A 7,601-nucleotide genomic window follows, 5' to 3' on the forward strand; every position below is an offset into this window, starting at 1 on the left:
GAAGAAGAAGAGGAAGAAGAAGAAGAGAAGAAGAAGAAGGAAGAAGAAGAAGAAGAAGAAGAAGAAGGAAGAAGAAGAAGAAGAAGAAGAAGAAGAAGAAGAAGAAGAAGAAGAAGAAGAAGAAGAAAGAAGAAGAAAAGAAGAAGAAGAAGAAGAAGGAAGAAGAAGAAGAAGAAGGAAGAAGAAGAAGAAGAAGAAGAAGGAAGAAGAAGAAGAAGGAAGAAGAAGAAGAAGAAGGAAGAAGAAGAAGAAGAAGGAAGAAGAGAAGGAAGAAGAAGAAAGAAGAAGAAGAAGAAGAAGAAGAAGAAGGAGAAGAAGAAGAAGGAGAAGGAGAAGGAGAAGGAGAAGGAGAAGGAAGAAGGAGAAGGAGAAGAAGAAGAAGAAGAAGAAGAACCTTGTGGAGATTGGAGGCAGCTCTCCTGGGCTGCGGGAACCGGAAGGCTCAGATGAAGGCTGACAAGAGGTTTTTAGGAGAACCTGATGCAGGCCCCTGAGTGTGGTGCCCACCAGTGCTGTCACCCAACCCAGAAGGAGGAAAGAGAAGGTCCGGAGGAGACCAAAGGGGCCAGACAGGGAGAGAGAGAGGAGGGCACGTCCTTTTGGATAGGTGAGAATAAATGAGACCCCTAGGCCTAGTGAATGCCAACAAAATGAGCAGGCTCTAGTGTTGTGGCGGCCCCTGACCTAAACAGCTGCCTACCTTGGCAAAGGGATGGGCAGTGAGGGGCTGCTGGGAGTGGAATCCCCTGGGGCAGGGGCAGGGAGGAAGGACTGAGGGGTTATCATAAGAGGCCAGCCAGAAAGCGCCTGTCTATGCCACCTCAGAAGAAGCCAACACCTCCCAGGAGAGCACATGACAGGTGTCACAGATCATAGACACACCAATCATGTGTCACCCAGCCCCTTTTCCTCTGATTAACCTTGACCTTGAAGGAGCCAGCAGAGAGGAGTGGGGAGGGTTCCTTCACCACTTTAGGTCACTTTATTTTTATTTACTTAAAAAAAAAAATACTGAGTCTCCTTCTATTGCCCAGGCTGGTGTGTAGTGGCACAATCATAGCTCACTGCAGCCTCCAACTACTGGACTCAAGCAATCCTACTGCCTCAGCCTCCTGAGTAGCTGGGACCCCAGGCGTGCATCACCACATCCAGCCTTTTTTTTTTTTTTCTGGAGAGATGGGGTCTCACTATGACTGGTCACAAACCCCTGGACTCAATGCTTCTCCCAACTCGGCCTCCCAAAGTGCTGGTATTATAGGTGTGAGCCACCACGCCCTACCAGGTCTCTTTAAATTGGATGTGATATCAACTTTGGAACCATGCTGGGCTTTTTTTTCATATCTGAAAATGAGACTCCCAAAGTGCAAAGCTATCCTCCCACCTCAGCCTCCCAAGTAGCTGGGACTACAGGCATGAACCACCATGCCTGGCTAATTCTTTTTTGAGATAGAGTCTTGCTCTCTGTCACCCAGGCTGGAATGCAGTGACACAATCTCTGCTCACTGCAGCCTCTGCCTCCTGGTTCAAGTGATTCTCCTGCCTCAGCCTCCCGAGTAGTGCGATTACAGGTGCCCACCACCACACCCAGCTAATTGTTGTATTTTTAGTAGAGACGGGGTTTCACCATGTTGACCAGGCTGGTCTCGAACTCCTGACCTCGGGTGATCCACCTGCCTTGGCCTCCCAAAGTGCTGGGATTACAGGCATGATTCATCATGCCTGGCCAAAAAAAATTTTTTTAATTAAATTTTAAAAATAATAATAAAATGAGTTCATGTCCTTTGCAGGGACATGGATGAAGGTGAAAACCATCATTCTCAGCAAACTAACACAAGAACAGAAAACCAAACACTGCATGTTCTCACTCATAAGTGGGAGTTGAACAATGAGAACACATGGAGGGGAACATCACACACTGGGGCCTGTTGTGGGGTGGGGGCATAGGGGAGGGATAGCATTAGGAAAAATACCCAATGTAAATGACCAGTTGATGGGTGCAGCAAACCACCATGGCATGTGTATACCTACGTAACAAAACTGCACATGTACCCCAACTTAAAGTATAATAAAAAAAAGAATTATATCTCAATAAAGCTGTTATTTAAAAAATATAAAAATAAAAGGACAAGGTGCACTCTGTGTAGTAACATGCAGGGCTCTCCTGACTGCACAGCTGAATGAAAAAGCATGTTGCAATGTGGGATAGCATGTGATACGCATGCAGAGTATGACATCATTTGTACAGAAAAAACAATATTATATATTTTCTGTGGGATAGATCTATATGCAGGAAGCCTTGGAAAACTACTCATGGCTGGGTGTGGTGGCTCACACCTGTAATCCCAGCACTTTGGGAAGTCGAGGTGGGCAGATCACCTGAGGTCCGGAGTTCGAGACCAGCCTGGCCAACATGGCGAAATCCTGTCTCTACTACAAATACAAAAATGAGCCGAGTGTGGCGGCACATGCCTATAATCCCAGCTACTCAGCAGGCTGAGGCAGGAGAATCACTTGAACCTGGAAGGCAGAGGTTGCAGTGAGCTGAGATCACACCACTGCACTCCAGCCTGAGTGACAGAGCAAGACTCTGTCTCAAAACAAAAAAGAAAACTACTCACTAAACTTGACAATATTACTTCTGATGAGAAGGAAAAAGAAATAATCAGCATTGGGGGTGTGGTCAAAGGAAACCTTCCCCTTATCTGTAAGATATAATTAAGTACAGACGCGTTGTTTTATTGTAGTTCACTTTATTGCTTTTCATGGATACTGCATTTTCTACAAATTGAAGGTCTGTGGCAACCCTGCGTCAAGCAAACCTATCAGTGCCATTTTTTTCAACAGCACATGCTCACTGCACCTGTCTGTCAGATTTTGGTAATTCTCACAATATTTCAAGCTTTTCATCATTCTTCTATCTGTGATGGTGATCTGTGATCAGTGATCTTTGAAGTTACTATTGTTGTAATTGTTTCCGGGTACCACAAATCTCAACCATAAAAGATGGTGAACATGATGGATAAATGTGTGCGTTCTGACTGCTCCACCCATCGGTGTTTCCCCTCTCTCTCCCAGTCCTTGTGCCTCTTTATTCTCTTAGATACAACAACATTGAAATTAGTACAATGAGTAACCCTACAGTGTCCTCTAAGTGTTCAAGTGAAAGGAAGAGTCATGTTAAATCAAAGGCTACAAATTATTAAGCTTAGTGAGGAAGGCGTTTCAAAAGCTGAGATAGAGGCCGGGCGCAGTGGCTCACGACTGTAATCCCAGCACTTTGGGAGGCCGAGTCGGGCGGATCGCCTGAGATCAGTTTAAGACCAGCCTGGCCAACATGGTGAAACCCTGTCTTTACTAAAAATACAAAAATTAGCAGGGTGTGGTGGCGGGCGCCTGTAATCCCAGCTACTCAGGAGGCTGAGGCAGGAGTATCGCTTGAACCCGGGAGGCGGAGGTTGCAGTGAGCCGAGATCGTACCACTGCACTCCAGCCTGGGTGACAGAGCGAGACTCTGTCTAAAAAAAAAGGCTGAGAGATAGGCTGAAGGCTAGGCCTTTTGCACCAGTTAGCCAAATAGTGAATGCAAAGGAAAAGTTACTGAAGGAAGTTTAAAGTACTACTCCAAGGCCTGGCACAGTGGCTCAGCTAATAATTTCAGTTCTTTGGGAGGCCAAGGTGGGAGTATCGCTTGAGCCCAGGAGTTTGAGACCAGCCTAAAAAACATAGTGAGACCCTGTCTCTAAAAAATATATTAAAAATTTAAAAATTAGCCTGCATGATAGTTCACACCTGCAGTCCCAGTACTCAGGGGGCTGAGGGGGGAGGATCATTTGAGCCCAGGAGGTCCAGGCTGCAATGAGCCGTGATCGCATCACTACACTCCAGCCTGGACAACAGAATGAAATCTTGTCTCAAAAAAAAAAAAAGTGCTACTCCAGTGAACGTGAATAATAAGAAAGTGAAACAGCCTAATTGCTGATATGAAGGAAGTTTGAGTGATCTGGATGGAAGATCAAACCAGCCACAGCATTCCCTTAAGCCAAAGCCAAATCCAGAGCAAGGTCCGAATGCTCTTCAGTTCTATGAAGGCTGAGAGAGGTGAGGAAGCTGCAGAAGAAACGTTGGAAGTCAGCAGAGGTGGAAGTCAGCAGGGTTCATGAGGTTTAAGGAAAGAAGCAATCTCCACAACATAAAAGTACAAGGTGAAGCAGCAAGTACAGATGGAGAAGGCGCAGCAAGTTCTGATGAAGGTGGCTACACTCAACAACAGGTTTTCAATGTAGATGAGATGGCCTTCGATGGAAGAAGATGCCATCTAGGACTTTCAGAGAAGTCAATGCCTGGCTTCAAAGCTTCAAAGGACAGGCTGACTCTCTTGTTAGGGGCTAAAGCAGCTGGTAGGATTTCAAGGTGTAGCCAGTGCTCATTTACCATTTGGAAAACCCCAGGGCCCTGAAGAATGATGCTAAATCCACCCTTCCTGTGCTCTAGAAATGGAACAAAGCTGGGGTGACAGCACATCTGTTTACAGCATGGTTGACTAAGTGGGTTTTTTTTTGTTTTATTTTGTTTTTTTTGTTTTTGTTTTTCTGAGACAGAGTCTCGCTCTGTTCCACGCTGGAGTACAGTGGCACGATCTTGGCTCACTGCAACCTCCGCCTCCCAGATACAAGTGATCCTCCTGCCTCAGCCCCCTAGTAGCTGGGATTAGAGGCATGCGCCACCATGCCTGGCTAATTTTTTTATTTTTGGTAGAGACGGGGTTTCACCATGTTGGCCAGTCTGGTTCCAATCTCCTGACCTCAGGTGATCCACCCGCCTTGGCCTCCAAAAGTGCTGGGATTACAGGCGTGAGCCACCATGCCCGGCCAAAGACTGAGTGTTTTAAGCCCACTCTGGAGAACTGTTGCTCAGAAAAAATAGATTTCTTTCCAAAGTTTGCTGCTTATTGACAGTGCACCTGGTCACCCAAGAGCTCTGATGGAGATGTTCAAGGAGATTAGTGTTGTTTCCAAGCCTGCAAACACAACACGTGTTCTGCAGTCCATGGACCAAGCAGTAATTTCGACTTTCAAGTCTTATTATTTCAGAAATACATTTCATGGCTGGGCATGGTGGCTCAAGCCTGTAATCCCAGCACTTTGGGAGGCCAAGGCAGGTGGATCACCTGAGATAAGGAGTTCGAGACCAGCCTGGCCAACATGGTGAAACCTCATCTCTATTAAAAATACAAAAAATTAGCCAAGAGTGGTGGTGGGTGCCTGTAATCCCAGCTAGTTAGGAGGCTGAAGCAGAATTGCTTGAAGCTGGGAAGCCGAGGTTGCAGTGAGCTGAGATCACGCCACTGCACTCCAGTCTGGGTGACAGAGTAAGACTCTGTCTCAAAAAAAAAAAAGAAAGAAAGAAATGCATTTCATAAGGGTATAGCTGCCATAGATAGTGATTCCTCTGATGGATCTAGGCAAAGTCAATTAAAAACCTTTTCTGGATAACTTGCAAGTTATTCAGAAAATCTAGCTAAGATCATTGATGAAGGTGGCTACACCTTACAACAGATTTCCAATGTAGACAAAACGGCCTTCTATTGGAAGAAGATGCCATCTAGGACTTTCATAGCTAGAGAGGAGAAGTCAATGCCTGGCTTCAAAGCTTTAAAGGACAGGCTGACTCTCTTGTTAGGGCTAATGCTGCTGGTGACTTCAAGTTGTAGCTAATGCTCATTTACCATTCCAAAAATCCTAGACCCCTTAAGAATTATGCTAAATGTACTATGCCTGTCTCTATAAATGGAACAACAAAGCCTGGATGACAACATATCTGTTTATAGCACAGTTGACTGAATATTTTAAGCCCACTGTTGAGAACTACTGCTCAAAAGGAAATTTCTTTCTTTTTTTCTTTCTTTCTTTCTCCATTGCCCAGGCGGAGTGCAGTGGCATGATCATAGCTGATTGAAGCCTCAACTTCCTGGGCTCAAGCAATCCTCCTGCTTCAGCCTCCCAAGTAACTGGAACTACAGGTTTGTGCCACCATGCCTGACTAATTTTTTTTATTTTTTGTAGAGATAGGATCTTGCTATATTACCCAGGCTGGTCTCAAACTCCTGGGCTCAAGTGATCCTCCCTCCTCAGGCTCCTGAACTGCTGAGATTACACACACAAGCCACCACATCTGGTCAAAAAGACTCCTTTCAAAATATTACTGCTAATTGACAATGCACCTGGTTACCTAAGAGCTCTGATGGAGATGTACCAAGAGATAAATGTTGTTTTCATGCCTGCTAATATGGTTTGGCTCTGTGTTCCCACCCAAATCTCATGTCAGGTTGTGATCTCCAGTGTTGGAGGAGGGGCCTGGTGGGAGGTGATTGGATCATGGGGGCAGTTTCTAATGATTTAGCATCGTCCCCCTAGTGCTGCTTGTTTTAAAGCGTGTAGCACCTCTCTCACCTCCCACCAGCCATGTGAAGATGTGCCTTCTTGCCCTTCACCTTCCACCATGATTATAAGTTTCCTGAGGCCTTCCCAGAAGCAGAAGCCTGTACAGCCCACAGAACCATGAGCTGATTAAATCTCTTTCCTTTGTAAATTACCCAGTCTCAAGTATGTCTTCACAGCAGTGTGAGAATGGACTAATACACCTGCTAACAGAACATCTATTCTGCAGCCCTTGGATCAAGGAGTCATTTTGCCTTTCAAGTCTTTTTTTTTTTTTTTTTTGAGATGGACTTTTGTTCTTGTAGCCCAGGCTGGCATGCAATGGTGCAATCTCGGCTCACTGAACCGCCTCCTGGGTTCAAGCAATTCTTTTCCCTCAGCCTCCGGAGTAGCTGAGATTAGAGGCACCAGCCACCACGCCCAGCTAATTTTTGTATCTTTAGTAGAGATGGGGTTTCACCTTGTTGGCCAGGCTGGTCTTGAACTCCTGAGCTCAGGTGATCCACCTGCCTCGGCCTCCCAGTTACAGGCATGACTCACCGCGCCCAGCCTCATTATTGTCTTCTTTTAAGAAATTCTTTTTTTTATTTTTTATTTTTTACTTTTTATGTTTTTTGAGATAGAGTCTCACTCTGTCACCCAGGCTGGAGTGTAATGGCATGATCTCAGCTCACTGCAAGCTCCATCTCCTGGGTTCAAGTGATTCTCCTGCCTCAGCCTCCCAAGTAGCTGGGATTACAGATGCCCACCACAAAGCCCAGCTAATTTTTGTATTTTTAGTAGACATGGGGTTTTGCCATGTTGGCCAGGCTGGTCTTGAACTCCTGACCTCAGGTGATCCACATACCTCGGCCTCCCAGAGTGCTGGGATTACAGGCGTGAACCACAGCACCTGGCCTAAGAAATTCTTTTAAGAAATTGCCACCGCCACCCCCACCTTCAGCAGTCACCATCCTCATCAGTCAGTAGCCATCAACATTGAGGCAGGACCCTCCACCAGCAAAAAGACTGTGACTCACTGAAAGCTCAGATGATCCTTAGCATTTTTAGCAATAAAGTATTTTTAGGCCAGGCGCAGTGGCTCACACCTGTAATCCCAACACTTTGGGAGGCTGAGGCAGGTGAATCATTTGCACCCAGGCATTTGAGACCAGACTGGGCAAC

Source organism: Nomascus leucogenys, chromosome 2 (genome assembly GCF_006542625.1).
Source record: "Nomascus leucogenys isolate Asia chromosome 2, Asia_NLE_v1, whole genome shotgun sequence".
Classification (NCBI taxonomy): domain Eukaryota; kingdom Metazoa; phylum Chordata; class Mammalia; order Primates; family Hylobatidae; genus Nomascus; species Nomascus leucogenys.